Genomic DNA, 21,453 nt, shown 5'->3' on the forward strand with positions numbered 1-21,453 from the left:
AGGCAGCAGTGGCTGTGGCCCCTGCACACGGTGCTGCTGGAGCTGCAGGGGATGGCCATGCCTGGGAAAAGAGCCGGTCTGGTGACTGCAGCAAGAGTTCTCCCTTGCTGAGCAAACAATACAAATCCTCCATGGTTTTGTGATGCCATCAAGTACAGCTGGGCTCCATTTTAATGTACCACAGTAAGAAGAGGATCTAGATAGCTTTAAAGACAGTCTAAAGGGCTTCAGCAGACAAGAAATGAAACAGTCATGCCTAGAAAGAGTCGACAGACAGGACAGCCACACACATTATGAAACTCTTTAGATTTAACCCACTTTACACATATTGTCCCTCTCTGTGATCACCAGACTGCAACCTCCTGCCCTGCAAGCAAGAAGGGTAAGAGCATTGGCTCACCAGTGCCAGGTGTGATGCAGCACTGGTGCACTACAGTGTGTTCTCTAAATTTACTGTGACCATTAAGCATACAGCATAAATTACTTTTTAAACTTTATCAAAGGTTTCATTCTCCCTCCCTCAAGGAAAAATACCTAGGTATAGGTATAGGTATATTTTTACTTTGACAGCATGCTCACAAAAACACACATGTGTGTGCCAAGCACAGAACATGAAAGTTGCTGCTCTTCACAGGATTTAGTAAGAACAGCAGTGATAGTCTGTCAGTGTTACTTGACTATATTAAAAAATATGATACATTATGAAGTATAATAATCAAAACAAAACCACAGCTGTCAAGACAAGCAGGAAGTTTTGGCAAGGACATGTAGTAATAGGACAAGAGGGAATGGCTTTAAGATGAAGGAGGGTAGGTTTAGATTAAACATTAGGAAGAAATTCTTTACTTTGAGGGTGGTGAGGCACTGGAACAGGTTGCCCAGAGAAGTTGTGGATGCCTCATCCCTGTAATTGTTCAAGGCCAGGTTGAATGGGTCTTTGAGCAATCATGTCTAGTGGAAGGCGTCCCTGCCCATGGCCAGAGGGTTGGAACTAGATGATCTTTAAGGTCTCGCCCAACCCAAACCATTCCATGACTCCATCAACTGCTATCTTACTAAAATTCTATTATTTCAGGCCTTTTGGGGAAGGAACCTTTGCCACCAAAGGCAAAAACACAGCTACAAGTTGCATTTAAAAATTCTTTTCCCCTTTAAACTGGATGATGCAATTCATAGATAAGCTGCCTTCTTTCAAAAATGATACTTCATCAAGTCATTTCCATCTAATAAATCTGCTGATTATGAAAAAATATTCAGATAGAAATTCAGGACATAGAAGAGGCTTCATTTAAATTATATGTACCTTTAAAGAACAACACTGATTAAATGCTTGGAGACAAGCATTTATACACACACATTCAATGTAACAAAAAGGATATACCTGTACATACACCTTCTTTAATCTAGAACATCATACATACTTTGCCAATGCAACAATGCAATCCCAACCTTTGCTGCACTGTCTAGATACCCAAGCAATCCTAAAGAAAAAAAAAAAAAAAAAGCAGCCAGAAGCTTTCCAAGCTTTCCATACTTTTTAACTTTAGATTTTTTTTAAATTTAATTTCATTTGTCCAATTCTGATTCACAGATATCTTTATTTCTATTCTATGTGCAGGTCTTTGGATAAACTTTTACAAGCTCTGCACTCTTTCTACCTGTATGTAAATCATTGCCTATGTACACATTGTACCATTCCTTCCATATTTTCATGTCCATGGTATTTGGTAGGTACATACAAGGCTAATACCCAGATTGTAACTGATTTATTCCTTCTCTCAACTAGTCCTTAGGAGAAATGCATGCTAAGCATTTAAGGTACACTTCCACTATTTATTTAGGGTTTCCAAAGGAAACACTCTCAGGATAATCTGCATAAGAACACCAATGCCCAAGTAAACCACATTTTGCCAATATGTGATATAACTCACTGCACAAAGCCTACTACATATCAAACAGACTAGGCTGAAAGAAACCAGGACTTGCAAGAGTGAAACCAGAACCTCTGCCTACCATCCTAAGTCTCCTCTTCTACACCTGCCTGCACCAGCACCGATCTGCTGAAGCATCTTTGCACTGCACCGACCAGGAGCGAACAGCTCACTCCTGATTGTCAGTGGTAGCACACTCCTGAATTGAAACCTTAGTGGAGGAGGTGCTCAAATACACATTTCACACTTCCAGAAGCTTTTTTGTTACTACTGAACTGTTTTTAAGGCAACAATCTTGTTTTTTGACTACTGCTGCCATGTAGCTGACACATAATAACAAAATTCCTCAGAACAGCCTGCTGCATTTCCATGTTTCTTTTCAGAGCTCTTTAAACACTCTTAACAACCAAAGAGTACAGCTGGAACACATACAACTCTATCAGCTGGTAGGTACAGCTCCTCAGGAAGGAGATCTTGGAGTCACCTTTCCCTCTAACCATCAGTTTGACATGCAGCAGCCATATAGCCAAAAAGGGCTGGTAACCATCACAAGAAAAATTAGACAAATTCAGACAAGAGATCCATATATGAATACCCCCTGTTTAAAGGGGTGCACCCTCTAATGCCTCAAGACAATGATTCTTGATGTTAGGGGAAGAGGCCCTAGACACCAGCCGTGTTATGCTCTCCATGAACATCTTCTCCTTTTGCCACAATCACGGACTGCCAGAACCTAAATCAGTTGGGAATCATTTACAACCTCACAGAGCACCTGGAGAAAGACCCATATCCCAGAACAATCAGCTTCCCTGCAATGGATGTCAAAGGAAGGTCAGTAAGTAAAGATAACACTTCAATAAGTTGACTCCTCACCACACTGGAGACTTGTTTTATGTAAAACTATTAAAGTTATGCAAAGTATGAAAACACAGCACTGATATGGGCTTAAAGCATCAATCCACTGTCAGAAGCTCAGTATTTCACTTTTATGATGTAACTCTCTACACAAAAGTACTACTCCTAAAATTTCCTAGGAGGTTTATAAATGTAACTGACCTGATTATATTCTCTAATCTTTAAACTACTTTTCCCTGTGTCATTGGAAAACAAAATAATTCAACATTCAGAATTCACAGAAATTCCATCCTTTACAGCTGTAAAGGACCTCTGGAGACCATCTAGTCCAACCCCACTGCTCAAAGCAGGGTCACCCTCAGCAGACTGCTAAGGATCATGGACAGCCAGGTTTTGAGTATCTCCACAGCTGGAGAATCCACAACTTCCCCGGAAACCTGTTCCTTGGCTTGAACATCCTCATGGTGAAAACATTTTTTCTTACTTTTCTTTTACTTCAGTTTGTGCCCATTGCCTCTTGCCCATTCACTGAGCGCCCTGAGAACAGCCAGGCTCCATCTTCTTCACACACTCTCTGCTGCTGGTGTACAAGCAGAAAAACCTTTCCTGTTGCTCGCCAGATAAAATCCCCTCTAGTAGGATTAATCCTTCCTAACCCCATCCCTGCATACTCAAAGAGTGTATCTATACTCCCTTCAGGTCACTTGACCTTGGTTCCACCCCTAGAATGCCTCCTTTAAGGTTTGAGGTTTTCGAAGGATATCAAATTAATGCCTCCTGCCACCTTTGCTTCTTTCTCTGCCAGATGGGTTGGGCTTGAGCTTGGAGTAGGTGATCTTTGAAAATCAAAGCTGGCTGATAGAACCAGGCGTACACTCCAAGTTTTAAAAAAAAAATTCAGTGAAATGGTCATGAGACAGCTAAAAAAAAGGGGGGGGGGACCTTTATTAAGGAAGAGAGCACTATTGCTGACTACAACTGAACTGTAACATCAGATGTTAGAATTAGAGGACCATGTTGGATGCTGCAGTCTACTATTTTTCAAAAACATCAATAAGAAACAAAGCAGGAACTTCTCAAGAAGCGATTTCAGTATTCTCTGAAGTAGAAATACAGGTTGGTCTCATAGCAGTTTGACTATGACAGTAATTAATAAATTAATAAATTTTCTCCTGTATCTTCCACTTTAGGCTGGGAAAACCTGTGCAGCAATGCCCTGTGCAATCACCTAAAAGAATCAGTAAAAAGTGAAATTTAAAAAACATATTAATCTATCAACTGGCAAACTATTGAAAAGCCATCATGGTTTGTTCCAATTGGTATTTAAGAGCTCAAGACCAGAGCACAGATTCTTTTCCTTTAGCTCCTTCTAGCTTATGAAGTACTTTTTTTCCACCATGAGAAAGCTGGTGTATCTTCTGAAAGTGGGAGTACAAGCAGTCCCTCCTAGAACATCATGCAAAGGATGTGGTCTGTGTCCCTGGTCAAGCTGTCTGCTGTTTCCCCTGCTCCCTCCTCTTCCCTCAGCTTTGCCAGGGCCTCAGGATCAGTGCCCATCTGTCAGACAGATCCCCAGAGAGAGGGGATCACAGAGGCAGACCTGCTTTATCAGATCTGGTTTATCAGATACTGCTCCTGAAAAGGGTCAGCCCAAGCCACTGCCTGCTCACTGATATTGCCTTCCTTATGCTATGGTTTTGTACCTGTGTGATGCTGTGGAAAACTGCTTCAACTACTTAAGCCAGCAGAAACCTAACTCCCTCATTTCTTGCATTCTTTTAGGTTAGTGCTAAGAATCAATTAAGTAAAGATAAAGCACATGGAATTTAGGGGCAACAGCACCTTTTTTGTAGCAGCAACTATAATAACATCTGAAGCATCCTCTGAAAATTGCAGTAATCTATCTATCAGCTTTCTTCCATAATCAGAGCTTTGTACATACATTACGGCTCTCCCCAAACCCCTAAGCTCCACTCTAATCTCAACCTTCATAGTAAGACTTCAGCTATTACCTGTATTGATTCAAGTGAATTAACTGTATACAAATTGTTTACATTGACTGCAATTTTTCTTTCTTTAGATAAAACAGGGAACAAATGTCTACTGATAGTTAACTTTATAAAATGCCCCAGAATGGGTCAAAAATGAAAGTCTTCTACAATATTCATAGGTATTATTACTAGAAATTACTTTAAGGACACAATTTTTCACCACATCAACAAACTCTGATGATTACATGACTATCTTCCCATAATAGGTAAACAGGCAAAGACAATAGGTAATAAAAGGTAGACAGGAAAATGAACAATCAAAGAGACTACTGGGAAACAGTAAAGCATCACCAGTGAGATTTTTCAGTTAATTTTACTGTCAAAGGTAAACAGTTGATAATTAGAGGTCTGCTAGAGGGCAAGAAGGTTCATGAAATATTAGGGTAAAAGGCAACAAACCAGGAATACTAACAGCTGGCTATAAACTAAAGTAGTTCAGTATTAAAGCAAATTTCAAAAGTTTATTGCATCCAAAAAAAGTACGCAGATACAGATGGATATATACTAAAGAGGAAGATGGTGTAAATTTATCTGAAAACAGGTAAACTTGTGCATCAGATGGATGTGGTTAATACAGGCTAACATTTTATAATGGGAGAGATAAAAAAGCATAGAACTCAATCAAGTCGAAGAATAATAATGAGCTGTGGGTCACAGAGTTAGAGGTACAAGACAAGCAGTTTACAAAGCAAGAGATTCAAGTATGTTTGAATTTACCCTGACTGCATTAGGAGTGGGTACTGGTACTTTCAGAGTATTCCTGTTAGACTCTTCTACTTCCAGACTGCCAGGCCAGCAGGGCTCTGGAGCACAGAAATCACTCTCTGCGGGCTAGAACAAGCCACATGACAGAGTCTTAGCAAGCAAAATGAGCAATTACAGGGCATTCTTGCTCTACACCTGCAGTGAGAACCAGCACTTTCAATACCATTGTGTGGTTAAGCAGCTAATCCCTTAAAAGGCACTGCTCAGCATGTATGAGATGAGATTTCCAGAAATTTGTATTTGGACCATGTTTCAGCAGACCTTCACAAGGATTTTCACTGATTGATAACTGGTGAATCAAAATTCTCCAGTTAAGTTGAGGCACTTCACAAAATACTTGCAGACATTTTTTATAAATATAAACAAAAAGAATGGATTTTCCTCTTGACCTTGACTGAGAATAACTGTTTGTTCCACAGTTTCCCTCACTCCTCCCCTAAAAAAAATGAAACTAAAATAAAAAGCCAGAGATATAATTTTCCATATAAGTACCCTACAGTTCAATAAAGTTACAATTAAGTGTTTAACAGTTATAAAAATGCCAATCAGCTTTAATTAAAGAAGCATTCTTCCCACATGACAGGAAACCTCTTCAAAATGAGCAAGAAGACAGATAACCAAAATTTAAAAACCAACTCCCCTCCAAATTTGTCTTACAGATATAAAAGCATTGGTGGAGGGGATTTTCTCAAGCCAGCTTCTGATGTGCAGACCAATGGTTCTTGCTGTGTATCAGCACTCTTGAATCCTTCTCAGCAGGGCTGTTCTCAATCCATTCTCCACCCATCCTGTACTTGTGTTTGGGACTGCCACGACCCTGCTGCAGGATCTGGCACTTTGCCTTGTTGAACTTTATGAAGTTCACATAGGTCCACGTCTGTCCAGCCAAGGTCCCTCAGGACAGCATCCCTTCTCTCCAGCTTGCTGACAGCATCACACGACTTGGTGCCATCCACCAGCTTGCAGAGGGTGCACTCAATGCCACTGTCCCTGCCCCCAGCAATGACGGTGCCAGGCCTGGTCCCAACCCCAACCACTCAGGAATGTCACTCGTCACTGGCCTCCACTCGGACATCAATCCACTGACTGTAATTCTTTGCATGTGACCATACAGCCAATTTCTTATCTACTGAATGATTCATCTGTCAAATCCGCATCTCTCCAGCTTAAAGGCATGGAGATTGTGTTAATTCTTTGCACAAGTCCACACAGATGACTTCAGTTGTTCCTCCCTCATTCATCACCAATGCTGTAACACTGTTGTAGAAGGTCATCAAATTTAAAGGCATGATTTGCCCTTAATGAAGCCATGTTGGCTGTCACCAATTCTCTCCTTATTTTTCATTAGCCTTAGTAGAGTTTCCAAGAGGATTGGCTTCATGACCATGCCTGGCACAGAGATGAGACTGAATGGTCTGCAGTTCCCTGGTCTTCTTTTCCTTTTTTGGAAATGGAGGTCATGTTTTCCATTTTCCAGTCAGTGAGAACTCCATCAGATTGCCATACCTTCTCAAGTATGCTAGATAGTGGCTCAGCCGCTTCTCCACCAGCTCCCTCAGGACCTACAAATGTATCTCATCAGGTTCCATGGATTTGCGTGCATTGAGGTTCTTGATCTATTTCGTTTCTCAAAACTTTGTCTCTTTTCAAAATCTGGCCTAAAAACAACTGCAGATGAAGTTTCTACTATATTTTTAATCCAGAAGCTGAGCATGGCAGTGAGACCCCCAAAGATTGAGTTTTTCAGAGGCCAAATCATAGAATCATTTAGATTGGAAAAGGCCTCTGAGATCATCGAGTCCAACCTGTGACTGAACATCAGGCGGTCAACCAGACCATGGCACTGAGTGCCACATCCAGTCATTCCTCAAACACCTCCAGGAATGGTGATTTCATGACATCTCTGACCAGCCCATTTCAATGCTAACCATGCATCCAGTGAAGAAATTCCTCTTGATGTCCAACCTGACCCCACCCTGATGCAGCTTGAGACCATTTCCTCCTGTCCCGTTGCTGGCTAATTGGGATTAGATGCTGACCACCACCTGCCTACAACTTCCACTCAAGTAGTTGTAAAGGTTTCCCTGAGCCTCCTTTTTCCCAAGCTAAACACTCCCAGCTCCCTCAGTCACTCTTCATAGGACTTACTGTCTAATTCACACATCCAGGCAGAGTGTGAACGCAGGTTCCAGATTTCTGCATTTTGCAGAGCACCGCTGGAGCCCCTCATGGTTCCTCACTTTGAGATGTCACGAGGTTTTTTAGCCACATATACCTGCCTTTCAAGAGAGCTGTGATGCAAGAACTAGAAAAGTTCAGCACTGCAATCAGCTGGTCCTCAGTGCTTAGAGGGCAGCTTCCTGCAAGAGCATGATCTAAGGCCATTTTCCAAGCTCCACCTGCAGCCTTTAGGACTAGCTCCTAATTTTAGACCTCCAAACCTAGGTCAAAGGCTTTGCTCTGCAAATGGGCATCAACACTGTCTTAAAACTCAGGCTTTAAGAGACCAGGAAGGCTGTCTCCCCAAGGAGCACACACACTGTTCATCCACTACCTTATTCTTCAAGAATTCTGCTGCTCATCACCACATTGTTGCAATGTGGAGACTACTTTGTTCATGACATGTGTGTACTGGAAAGGCCTCACATGCAATTCATCAGCCTTTTATTAGCATATTAAAATTTAGAACTTCTGGAATATCACTGTACTGACAGCTTCTAAGACAACAGAACAATGAAATAAAACACGGAATTGCTTTTAGAAAGAGAAGATGGGAAGGATAAGGTGCTTTCTTGAGAATACATTTTTAAGACAAGAGGGTTTTCCTTCAAAAGACAAAAATACTGCAGTGGTTTGTCTGGTGACATTTCTGTTTTTTTTAAGTCAGAACACACACTTAGTAAGCCTTACTGAATGACTAAGAAAGGGGCAAAAAAATTTTCAATAGAAAATAGATTCTTTTTAAGATTCTCTCCCTAAACATTTATCATTTGGTATAAAATACATGGTAATTTATGTTTTCATAAAAAAGAATATACTTCTTCAAAAGATTAGAAAAAGGTATAGTACAATCTGACTTCTATTTTCAAGGAAAATAATGCTGCATCTGAAGCAGAACAAAAAGAAGCAACAGACACAGATGTTCAGTTTATACATATTAATGTAAAGTATCCTATTACACTAATGAATGTATTTTAAAATACTTTTCTTTATACCTATGGAATTTCAAAACAAGCTCTAGCTTATCATAATAACTTCCACTTCTTTCATCTTCTACTAATGTATTTTAAGAACATTAAAGAAGATTCTTGGACACATATCAAGGTAAAAAAATTTAACTTGCATGCCCACTTCTCTTTCCTGAAAGAGATACAAAGTAAAATCCTTAACCTCTTGTGGTCAGAGAGCCAGTGGACATATAATGGAATAAACAACCCCAAACTCTTCTACTCTTCATGTTTTTATTGCCAGTTGCAGCTAGAATTTAGAGCTTCTTTAGACTTCAGTAATTCCTGTGGCTTCTTATTTTCATCTTGTGTTTTAATAGCCATCATTGGGAGGAAAAAACAAACCAGGATGCCTTCCCCTCCCCAGTAATGAAAGCAAATAAGGGAGCTTTCCAACTAATCCTGCACTACTAATATTACTTCAATGAGAACACCATGACCAAGGATCATATACAATTATAAAATCATCAATGAACTGTATAAATTCCTTAATCAGCTGTCCATGAAATGCTGGCAACTTTCTAACATACATGGACTGAAATATATATACGATATTAGATGTTACATTTTCAAAGAACAGGTATTTACCTTTGTTGCAAGATGTGACACTGAAGATGAAACTTCATCTTGAAGAAACTTGTCTTTATTCTCAAAAGAAGGATAAAGATAAAAAAGGCCCATAGTCAGTTTTGGTTTGACAATTAGCACTGACACATTTTAGACTATCCACAAATGCTTTTATACTATTATTTGGCACATCATAAAAGAAAACTGACAAAAGATGATTACAACACAAAACTAAGTGAACATCACTACTAAAATATAAATCTACACTTAGAATTATGAAAAACCAAACCTTACAGAACCAGAATCCCATACCACAATGGGAGAAACACCCTTGCATCATAAAAAATTTAGTCCAATTAGTTTGATTTTTATCTTAATGGTAGTATCTTAATTTTTTGGATCTGCACTGAGTTTCTAAATATTGTACTAGATGATGGTTTATGCATTGTCTGTGGGCTGGGGGGAGAGGAATGTCCCAGGATTTTTTCCTCCTTCATATTAAAAAGCCCTACATTTCCTTAACTCAAAGAAACACTTTCCTTCACATTTCCTTCCCCTCCATGAAGAACTGTGGATTTCAGAAGAAAACTAGAGTGCTAAATGCCTGTGAAGGCTGTTCAGTAGGGGAAGCATTTCTGTCCATCTCTGAATTAAACTGCTATGTTACTATTGTCAGGCCCTCCTGTTACTATCAGGGCTCTCTTCAAGACATGACAAGTAAGATCATTGCTGGGAGTACTTTAGAGGTCAAAGATAAAGGAAGTGGGACATAGAATTGAGGAAATCTGCAATTTTCAATTTCTTCACTCTGTATTACAATGAGAAAAATATTACCTTTTTTTTTCCTCTACACATGACTACAAATACAAACAGTCCCAAGTACAAAGCCAGAACAGCTACATATGACCAAAAATATTTAACCCCAGTTTCAGGAAAAAACAGAATTAAAACAGAAAAGTGCAAAGTGCCTTTGAAGCAGCAGTTTCACAAAATCTCCAGTATTCACTGTGGTCCATATATTGATTACGTCAGCCACTTACTGTTTTAAAAATCAAATTTATCAACTCCTTCCTTTTCAACTTAAGTAAATGCTAAGGAGTTGATATGCACTCCACACGCACATATCCCAAGACACCTAAGACACTCATTATCTTGGCTCCTATGCATTGTCAAAGGCCTCCTTCACTTTGCTAACAGCATCAGAAAGAGGTGAGAAAACCAGCACAAAAGTGTTATGTTATTTCTAGTCATGTGGGGACCCAGATGTATCAGCTTCATTTTGACAGACCAGCTTCAAATCCCATGCTTTTTTAAAAAATATATATATATATTTACTTATTTACATCTCTTTATATATATTTATTTACATACTAATGTTTCCACCTACATTTCAGGCAATGTTTTATATTACACAAGGGACAAGGATAGAGCATTTCTAGAATACAGTAGGAAGACCATTGCTCAATACTTCAACAGTATTTGTATGTTGGACTAGAGTGAGCTGTAGACAGCCAGATTTACTTGCTGGGGGAGAACACAAAGTCAGGAACTCATATTATCATTCAAAATGAGACTATTGCTTCCTGTGGATTGTAGCAAGTTATTTAACTTCCGAATTCAGTTAGCTGCCTAACACAGGAGGATTGTAGATAGGATACCAAAACCATTAAGATTTGTGTAGTTCTCTCGAATTAAATTCAACCACTTCAACTGCTTTTTTATACCTCTATTTTAGGGGAAACATTGACCATGTTTTAAATGAAAACAGCTCACACATACTATTCAGAAGTCTCCCTCCTTCCCCTTAACTCTCTCAGCTCTCCAACTTTTGGATGAGGTTGCAAAATTAACATGATGGAGTCTCTGCTAGGACATAGTACGAGCTAGAGAATACATCACCTGTTCTATCCAAATTTTTCCCAAGAACAAAAAGAAATCAACAAGAACTAGGAAAGCTCCAAGGGGAAATATGGTAAGAAGAGAAATTCTCAGACATCCAGAGCTGGCAGAACTATTAGTTTCAACAACCAACAATACTACCTCCAGAACAAACAAGACACTGTTAGTACCTTTGAAAGAAATAACACCTCTCATTTTAATTCTTCCAGCTCTTCAAGTATCTTAGGAAGGAAAATAAAATTACGAAAGTGCATAGAGATATCATGTTCCAGAAGAAAGAAAAGACAGAGTGTGAAGGCATAGAGCCTCTAGCAAGGCTGAGCACAAGGAAGCAAGAGTGCAAAGCATTTTCACAGTGAAAGCTTTAGGGGAAAACCAGGAGATGCAAAGAGCACCCTACAGGGCTAGGGAGTCAGCATAATAGAATGTGAATACCACTGTCAACAAAAGACATGATTAACAGCAAATAGTAGACACTAAGTAAGGGGTACTTACTTGCTTCTTTTAAAAAGGGATAACTGAGACTGTGTTTCTGTATTAATACAGTGTTACTACTCATGGTTATACAAAGTGGTACCACCTAAGGAATGAGACACAAGGTTGCAGCGACAATACTCATGCAACCCTGATGCATGATGAGGCTGATGGCAAGCGGACAACACAAAGTTTAAAGAAATGAAATACAAAGATTGAAATACATTAAACCCTCAAGAAAAACTGGTGAGAATCCAATCACTAAAATACATTTTCTGGGGCAGAAGACCAATAAAGTATTCATAGTATCCTTTTAAATGCACTGCTGAAGAAAAAGGAGACTTGGATAATGGCAGAGTGCTTGCGATGTCCATCCATACATCCCATGCTTTGCTCAAAAACAGCCTGTAGGTTTGAATTCAGTCATCTCCAACAGACTAGATGTGAAAATGTTTTGTGGAAAATCCATCCTTAGGGAAAGCAGAGAGAAGCAGACTAATGCCACACAGCAAGAAGAGTGGGAGAGGAGCAGGTATAAAGGCTCAGAGCCAGCCATGGCCCACATGGTGAGGAGGGACCTGTGCACCCTGCAGGAGGGATGGGCTTTGTACTAATAAAAAAAAAATACAGAGGAAAAGAGCAGAGGGAGGGAGGGGACCTGTGCCACCACTGAGAAGAACCCAGGAGGAAAGATGAGACATCACTACAACCCATCTTCCCTTGTTATCAACAGAATAATTTGTATTTTTAAGTGATGCACTATATTACACCCTTCACCTGATACAAATTCCCTGCTTTTGTTACCATTCTGAGATGAGGAAGCCTATGATTTGGTTTATCAATTTTCTTTAGAGGACAATTTACTGTACAGCTATATGTCAAAAAAGCTCATCTTCACTCTTTATCATGCTGCATAACACATAGTGATGCTGAACACTTATAAATTATTTCAGTATGTTTTAGTCTTGTTGGTTTACAGGTATGACAATTCATTGTTTTACTTCAATATAAAAGAAAAACCTACATTACAGTATTTAGATATTTCTAGGTGAAAATGCCAACACTAGTGGGAAATGCTGATCAGCAGCTTGAATAGCCCTCCAGTTCTGGCAGGGGAAGGTTGGTATGCACAGAGTGTTTTCATAAGGAAACAAGTGCCCTTTTGTTGGACATACTGCAAACCATAAGGTACTCAAGGGACTAATTCAACTCGCACACAAACCTTTTTGTACAGAGATCAAAATTGTAATCTGCTTCCCTCAGCTTCCTTTGTGGTAAAGTAATTAATTAGTCTCTTTAGATCATTCACTTTCATAATTCAGGCCAAGATGAAGAATGCTGGACATCAAAGAGTTAAGGGAAATAATAGCATCATTTCATCCTGCATGCCCTTCTTGTGCTCTAGTAAGTAAAATGATATATTATTGATTTTCTCTGCACAGTTGGGGGAGTTTCCTATCATGCACACATACACACACATTAGCTGTCCAAACATAAGAGTAAACAAGCTATTGTTAAAAGAGTAGGTCCTTTTGGAACCAATTCTCACCCTTCTACTGACTTATTGCATCCCCTCTGCCTATCATCACATCCCCTCAAGGACTGGGCGTAATACAAAGTCTAGGTAGTCATGTCTCTAAGTGCCAATGGGGTTATGTACCACAAATGTACCATTTAAGTAGGAAAAAAAAATCCCAAAACAAACAGCACCTGAAGAGATACACTGCAGGGAAGAATTTAACATAATTTCCAGTACTCCACAAACTCTACTAAATAGTTTAGTGATAGGCGAGGGGAAGGGTTAAAAGAAAATTTTGAAAATCGTTCAGGAAATCACAAACCTGAAAGTCAACCTCTGAAGTTGGAAAGATTCCCACAACACTGATTACAAACCAAACAGTAGAACAACTACATATACACAGCCTGACCAGAAACAACACAGATTGGGAAGAGGAGATCACATAGCCAAATCACCATCTTAAAATACAGCTAAATGGGCACTGAAACAACTCTACTAGTTTCAATATTCCTCTAACACAGCTGAAAAACAAAGCTGAACTGTACCTGAACACCCACACAAAACTGAACATGCCTTTAAGGAAAAACAAAGCTTTCAATTTTAACAAATAAAGGCTGCATTACTCAGTCACACATCACTTTCTTCTTGGACATGAGGCTATGTGTTCAGCAGAAAAACTCCAGTGCCAAACTGTGAACTGCCTCTGCTCCTTTCTGGCAGAGATATCCTAGACTAAGATCAAGATAATGTGATCAGCCCCGTCCATATTTCATCTACTGCTAGATCTCAATCTTCCATTTGTATGTCCCTAAAGCAATGAGTGAATCAAACCAGCCATCTGGGCAGATGGTGTAAATTGAAAATCTCCTTTTAATGTCGACAATGAAAAGTATTAACCTAGGCATTTCTAAAGTCTTGTTTAAGAGTAATTTGGTATTTTAAATTCATTTATTCTCTTCTATAAACAATACTTTTCCACACTGGATTGCTCCCTACACTTAGAAAAACATCTTTATTATGACAATAAACTATCTAAATAGTGACACTGACTTCTATGCTGCAAGTTTCCTCTGCCAGTCTTCAGCAAACCTGAAAATACTTCTGCTGATAAAAAAAAGAAAATGTAAAATATAAGTGTGTTGAAGAATATACTTTAATTTTGGCATACAGTTTGTAGACAACACTAATTTGGAAACATGCTTTTAAAATGTAATTCTTCAGATCATTTCCAAAAGAACTTATTTCACTCCACTAACTTTAAAAAGTCTGGGTGACTACTTCAGGTACAGAAGAAAACCCATCCAACATATTTAAAAATTCTTCCATCTTCTAGGCTCCCGTCTCTCATAACTGCCTACTATTCACCAGACCAACTGTGAGGCGAAAACATAGGAAAACTGGTTTTCATCTTTCCAATAATTTTAATTTATTCAGTATTCATAATAAAGATGATGCTCTTTTCTTTAGCATCCACAGCTGTTAAGAACTTGCTTAGCATTTTCAAACTCTGTTTCATTCAACTACTTCAGTTATTGTTTCACATTCCATTACATTTTAAAACAGAATATCTAAATTATTTCCATATTTTTACTGTCAATTGATATAAATGGCCAAGTGTACCAGAGAAGATTAATTTCAGAATGTAAGTATTTACACAAGAATACTTCTGTAGTTCTGAATTTTATTGGCATTACAAAGAGAAACATTGGAACACCAGGTTCCTATGCTCTGTTTTTACATCAATACACAAGGTTACTCTATTAAGTGTTCACATTACTGTGTATCTCTGTAGGAAGAGGTTATAATACATCTTACTCAGACTTCGCTTCTCTGAAATATTTTTGGAAGAATATTAAAGATTAATCACCTTAAAATATTTTAAAAGTTCATATGCCATTAAGAATTTAGTTTTATCTAATTTATAATATTTCAAATATCCTTCATGAAATGGAAACAGCTGTATTAATATCAAAAAACCATCAGTGTCAAAGCTGAAGCAAATAAGGTCAGATAATAAATTTTAATTCATTTCTGTAACAATTCAACTATTCCAGTGAAGTTTTCAATTTTGATGAAATTCCCAGCTGAAAATCTGACAGTTATTTTTAACAAATTAGCCATAGCAGAAATTAATATTTGCTGTTTCCTTATCCAGAAGACAAACCAATAGATGCTAATTCAAAAGACAGTAGCTGACATACAATTCTTATTCAGTCATGGAATTTGCCATTAAACTACATGTCTCCAATAAAGGTCTTGGATGAGTAATGGCCATATTTTCCTAGTACAGTTTCTGCAAAATGGGCTGAATGCATCATTTTTTGTTACAGTATTCAGCAGCACACGTACAGCTTCCTTTTGATATGTGCTTTTATCACACGTGCAGTGTGATATTTTCCTGGAGCTCCTCACAGAGAACCAGCAGCAAAACTTGTTGGAAATGTACCTTTGATGATGACAGAGCTGAAAAAAAGTCTACCTAGTAAAGTGTTCAGCAACTTCTAGTAACTCTACTTATGTTATGGATGTCCTCACACAGTCTGGCAAATAGTTTCTATAAAAGCATTATAAACCTACTTTAACAGTAAAGGATTAAAATGATTCATTCGTTCTCAAGACCATTTACATTGTACTTTGTATATTTATGGTAGGAAGTCCAGAAGTGGCAGGAGAGTATGGCTCCAGAAACCTCCCAAAACCCCAAGAAGACACAACAAATAATTTAGGGAAAGCAGATCTCAGCAAAGCTGTGAAGGAGGTGGGCCTGTGGATCAGTGGGAGTGGATAGTTCTGTGTTAGGCTGGAGGGGAGGGGAGCAGACACGGCTGCTGCTGGCAAAGCCAGGCAATCAGGGCCAGTAAAGCAGAACAGGCTCAGGAAAGATACAAGTGATAAAAGTGACAAATGGGGGAGAGGAGGGGGATGCACTAAGGAAAACCTTGAAAGTAAGGACAGAGATTTAAATGCAAATTTCCTGAAACAAAGGCAGGCCAGCTGAAGAAATGGAATCTGAAGGATGAGGATGACCATAAGCAACAACACTAATATCAGCAATGGAATTTACAGGAACTAAGGGATGGGAAACCACAACATAGGTATTAGAAGCTGCAGAGGAAGTAATCACCACCAGTATGGGAAGTGAGGGTCTGCACAGGAATTTCAACTGTCTAGACAGCAAGAAAAAATAATAATTGAAAAAAAAAAAAGAGAGAGAGAGAGAGAGAGAAAGCAGACTTGACCTGGAATTCATGGAGGAAACAACAGTGAAGTCTAGGACACAAATTCTCTTTCACACAATAGATAAAAACCACCCACAACTTGCAGGTTAGAGGCTTGGCTGAAAGAAAAAAATATATAGTGATGGTGTCTGTAATAGGAGACAATCAGACAATATGTGCTTTGGGGACTTCTAAGAGTCAGAATAAGCCAACAGAGAGGGGATAAGAGGTGAGAAACAGATCTGATCCCAGTCAACCGTGTAAAACATGACAGTATAAATTAAAAAGTGAAGCACCTCGAAAATGAAAAGGATTTAAAACTTAGAAAGCCAAAAGCCCCAAAAGACACTGCCAGCTCTGTAGAGCTCCAGAAAGACTGTGAGAAAGAAACAGGACCCGCTCAAGAAGCTGCTGAAAGATTGTCTGTGACAAGAAGGAGGAAAAGCAAGAAAGGCAGGCCAAGGAAGGCTCGAGAAAGTCTTCACTGACAGTACCACAATCTATTGTTCAAGAATGATGACAGAATACAGGTGATGGATTTTAGCCAGGAAAATGCCACTGAAATGTCACAAGAACCACTCCAATGAAGAGGAAAAAAACCAGGCTACCAGAGAGGAGAAGGTATGGTGGGATTTTTAGAGTACTGAAGGCAAAGCCTGAGACACACAGAAATGGCTAGAAAGTGAAGGAAAGGCATTAGCTGGATTAACATTTTCTACTTTATTTTTTTTAATTAAAAAAATACCCTTTATTCAACGTATTAGTAAAACATAAGAAAAGCTGCTCAGCTCCCACCCATTTCTGCAGGGCTTGTCTGAGTTCAACTCATTCCAAGATGAAAGCCAGTATTAAAATTGTACCAGACACTTAAACATCTTCATTAAAAGAGATAACTAAAATTCTGTATAGCCAACCTTCAAACATCCTGAGCAAGTCTAAACAAAATTCAGCATAAAACATGTTTTTGCACATATTCTCTTTGAACATAACAAAAAATACAACTGGGGAGAACAGATCAAGGCTAGGGTTCTGAAATATTTTTACATGAAAGACAGAGCTTCATTAGATAATATAGGTCAGCCTGACACCCATCCCCTCCCCTAATATATAGATGTGGATTTTAACGTGGATCCATTTTACGTCAGAGTTACACGCGATATCGACACAGCATTGACATCTCTGAGAGCTGATTAGATGGTAGGATTGCATCAAGAAGAACTTAGCACAACTGCCAAAACAATGCCTTCCAGAAATCCAAACCCAGCAGTTCTCCCTTTCCAAAAAAACAACTACAGTTTGAAACATAATGACTATATTCCAAACTGAATGCAAGTTTGGCATGCACTGCTGTACATTTCTAGCATATTTTTAGAGAGACACACACAAAACACATTAATTTCATCTCATGTGTGTGTACTATTTATGCATGTCGAGTTATCTTCATGTTAAATTATAACTTAAGTGAATAAAGCACCTTCATTGCATAAGTTCAAAATATTTATGCTTCAAAGCATAAATTAAAATTAACTTCTAAGATACAGTCTAAAACTGTCTGGCCTAAAAAAACCTCACAATAATCCACACATTTATTTACACAAGTACTGTTTCAAAATTTACTTGTCCTTCTTATCTCAGGAAACACCTTACTATTTTAAATAAGTCCTAACAATTCAAAGTACTTGAATGTATGTAGAAACTTTTGCTAAAAAGTGGCCAGAGGCTGACAGTTGCCTCCCTTGCAATTTTCATGCTCTAAAATTTGTTTTTGTTCTCCCCTGGAACAAAATCAAACCATTCTGTATAACACAAAACCAGAACAGTCAAAACTTTTTTTTAGATCAAACTAGGCTTTTCTATTTAAAAACTATGAACGTCTACAACTTCAAATGTCTGCTTAAGCCCAAATCAGGCTTCCATATCTAAAGAGGATGATTAAAATTTCTCTGGAGTAACAAAGGGGTTTTTTGTGTTGGGCTTTTTTTTTAACTTATAGTAGACTAATTCTTTGTTGCTGTCTGCTACTGCAATGTCCTAATTATTAGGTTGCACAGTGAGAACTCCTTCACTCTTTCTCAGCTTTGAAGAAACAATATACAGCACCAACATTTCATTACACTAGAATACTTCCAACATGGTTTGTTTTAATGACATAGATGTGACTACCAATTTCTTGCCTTTGAAGTAAAAAGTTTCAGCCTTATTTAAAACATGAATGGTAAAAGCTTAAGGATTTTCTTCCCAATTGCTTATTAAAAATGAAAATAAAGACAAAATACCGTTGTTGGGAAAACAACATATCATAAATCAAAGTCAAAACACAATGAGTCTGGTTCATCTCCTCTTTTACCAAATGATGTATCAGAAAAGGAAATTAAATCTAGCAGTCAGCTTCTGCATGAGATCTAGAGCTGGGCTTCTTAATTTACTAAAAAGCACTCACACTAATTATCTAGATTTTGGCTCTAACAATAAAAAATCAGGGACATCCTGGATTCTTCTCATCTCTATGAGGTAATCCTTCATTCACAGCAGGCTGTACCATAACAACACTTACACACATACTGAGGCATCCCCATGCACAGCTAAGGTACCACAAGAACTGCTCCCATAACTCCTCCAAGCTCTCATGGTGCTGCTGTCCTCCAAAGCCAGAGGGCTGGCTGACACAGCTCAGCATGCAGCAGCAGAGACTGCACATCATTACCAAATCCCTCTACACATTACTGGATTTCACTCCCTTACGATCATATTATTGGGAGAAAAAATCAGGATCTGATGAAACATTAAGAATTTCATATACTAAAAGCAAGGAACATGAACCAGGTCAGCTACAACAAGCTGAACAAGTGCATTTGGTTCCCTTGACACCTGTCCCAGCCATGGCTTAGATACATTGTACCTATGGCTGACCTAAAAGCTGCCCTGATCAGGACAATTACTATGTCAATCAAGTGGTCAGAGCTTTCTGTACAGTCTGCTCTTTCTTAAAGTGTACACAAACTCTAAAATGACTACCGCTAAATATTTTGGGCAGGGTGTTGCATTCCTTTGAAAATATTTTGATTTTAATGGGCAAAATAACTAATAGCTTATAATCTTGACTCCAGCCTCTGTGCCAAGCTACACTACAGTTGTGCTAACCTTACTGAATCCTTTGTCTTCAAGAATATTTCATTTAGTGACTTAGAATAATTTATTTTTTTCCTGCCACCCCTCAACACTAAAATCAGTATCCCAGTTCTGCTGGGAGTTGAAAAGGAATTTTCTTAAAATTCATGAAAATGCAATTCTTTTGCACAAGAAACCATTGTCATCACCATTAGAACTTGAGACTTCAACTAATGGAACAGAGGCCCAGGACAGTAAAAGACAATTGGACTGGACAAAATAAAATAAACTAATTCCAGCCTCTGCTGCTAAAGTAGAGGGCTGGGAGAATTGTCTGGACAGAAGCCTGAAGAATCCTCTCCTGACTGGGAACCTATGGTCAGGAGCCTCAAAGGGGGCTTGGATCATTAGTGGTAGAGAAGAGGAGCAGTGAAGAGTCAGTAGGATTTACTGGAGGCTTTTGGTAACCTTTGGTGCTCGAGAAGGGTTTCAGGAGGTGAGCAAGTCTATGAGGGCTATGATGGTACAAACCAGTAGCTTAGCAGAAACTGTGGGAGCTTACAAGCACCTGAGGATAGGAACCGCAGGAGGCAGAGGTTAGATGCTGTATGAGGGGCTGGGGGAGATACTTCAGGCTGCCTCAAACCCCACAATCCCCCTTAGTCCACTGAAGGGGGTCTCCAAAATGAATGCCCATTCTTCTACAGGAGGAGATCCTAGTTATCCGCATGACTCCCCCACAGCTGCTGCCAAAGAAGTAGCAAGGGCTATGGCTCTACTGTTTACTGTGCAGGGGCAAGGGCAAGGCAGGGCTAAACTGGTGGCTGTGGCTGCTGGAAGATGGAGAGAATAACTGCTGTGACTGGGAGAGGCTGCTCTTCAGCACTTGCCACACGTGTTGACAGCTTACAGCGCCTGTCAACCAGAAACTCAAGGTGAGGATAATTTATCCAGACGCACTCAAGCTCTTTCAGAAAGATAGGCAAGATAAACACGGGGTAGAAAGCTGGGAAGGCTTTAGTACCTTCTTTTGAAAAGAAACCTCACTGTTTTACAACCCTGGGCAACTCCTTACTTCAGAACCTCTCATTCAAAATCTAAAGTAACTCTGTGGCAACAGAAGATCAGCACTAAGCTGTACTGGGCAGCATAACAGGCTTCTGAGCCGGATGGATACCTAATTGCTACCAAGTTTTTGAAAGCAAGTCAACAAACATTCTTTTTAGTTGTTTTCCCCAATACTCAACTGATACCCTTCCCTTCAGGTTATATCTGTTGAGAAAGTCACTGTTGGTATTTAATTTAACACTTAACAACAAAAGCTTTCAAACAAGATTGCAGTGATTTAAAGACAGTGAACTACCATCAGTGAAACCAAAGAAAAAAGCAATCCTGCCAAAACACCAGGGTTCTACACAAACGCGCAAATAAAGTTATGTTCTTAAACATCCTTGTTTAATGTATCGTGCTTAACAGACGGATTGCGGTGCCTCTGCCTAGGGTTGGGAGAGAAAGTACCCTGCGGTAGGAAGCCACTGGAATGAAGGACAGCAAGTCCCAGGAACGCCGGAGGCCGGCTGCTGGAAGGAAACAGGGTTGGATAGGCCAGTCAGCACCCCAAAAACCGGGTGACAGTCGCGCGATCCGCTCAAACACTCCCAGCTCCGACCAGGGCCAGCCTACCGGCACACCAGGGTGGAAAAAGTGATTACTCATGCCGCCGGAGAGCGGGGCAGCGGGAGCGGGGCCGAGCCTCACGACCCCTCCGAACCGGGACCGGGCTCCGCGCTCCTACCTGGGGGGCCGCGAAGGCGGCGGCGGGCGGCGGCCCGCGGGGCC

At 39.5% G+C, this 21,453-nt stretch overlaps 1 protein-coding gene across 1 annotated transcript in view; it reads right to left on the minus strand.

Moving 5' to 3' along the window:
- TDRP (testis development related protein) overlaps positions 1-21,447 on the minus strand; it is a 25,875-nt gene extending 4,428 nt beyond the window's left edge. Inside the window, exons 1-2 of the mRNA XM_031063930.1 lie at positions 21,410-21,447; positions 9,418-9,477 (exon numbers count right to left, since the gene is read on the minus strand). The gene's annotated coding sequence lies outside the window, so the exon portion shown is untranslated. The remainder of the gene's footprint in view (positions 1-9,417; positions 9,478-21,409) is intronic.
- Positions 21,448-21,453: the final 6 nt, after the last annotated feature.

Source organism: Geospiza fortis, unplaced genomic scaffold (assembly GCF_000277835.1).
Source record: "Geospiza fortis unplaced genomic scaffold, GeoFor_1.0 scaffold356, whole genome shotgun sequence".
In the NCBI taxonomy this organism is placed as follows: Eukaryota; Metazoa; Chordata; class Aves; order Passeriformes; family Thraupidae; genus Geospiza; species Geospiza fortis.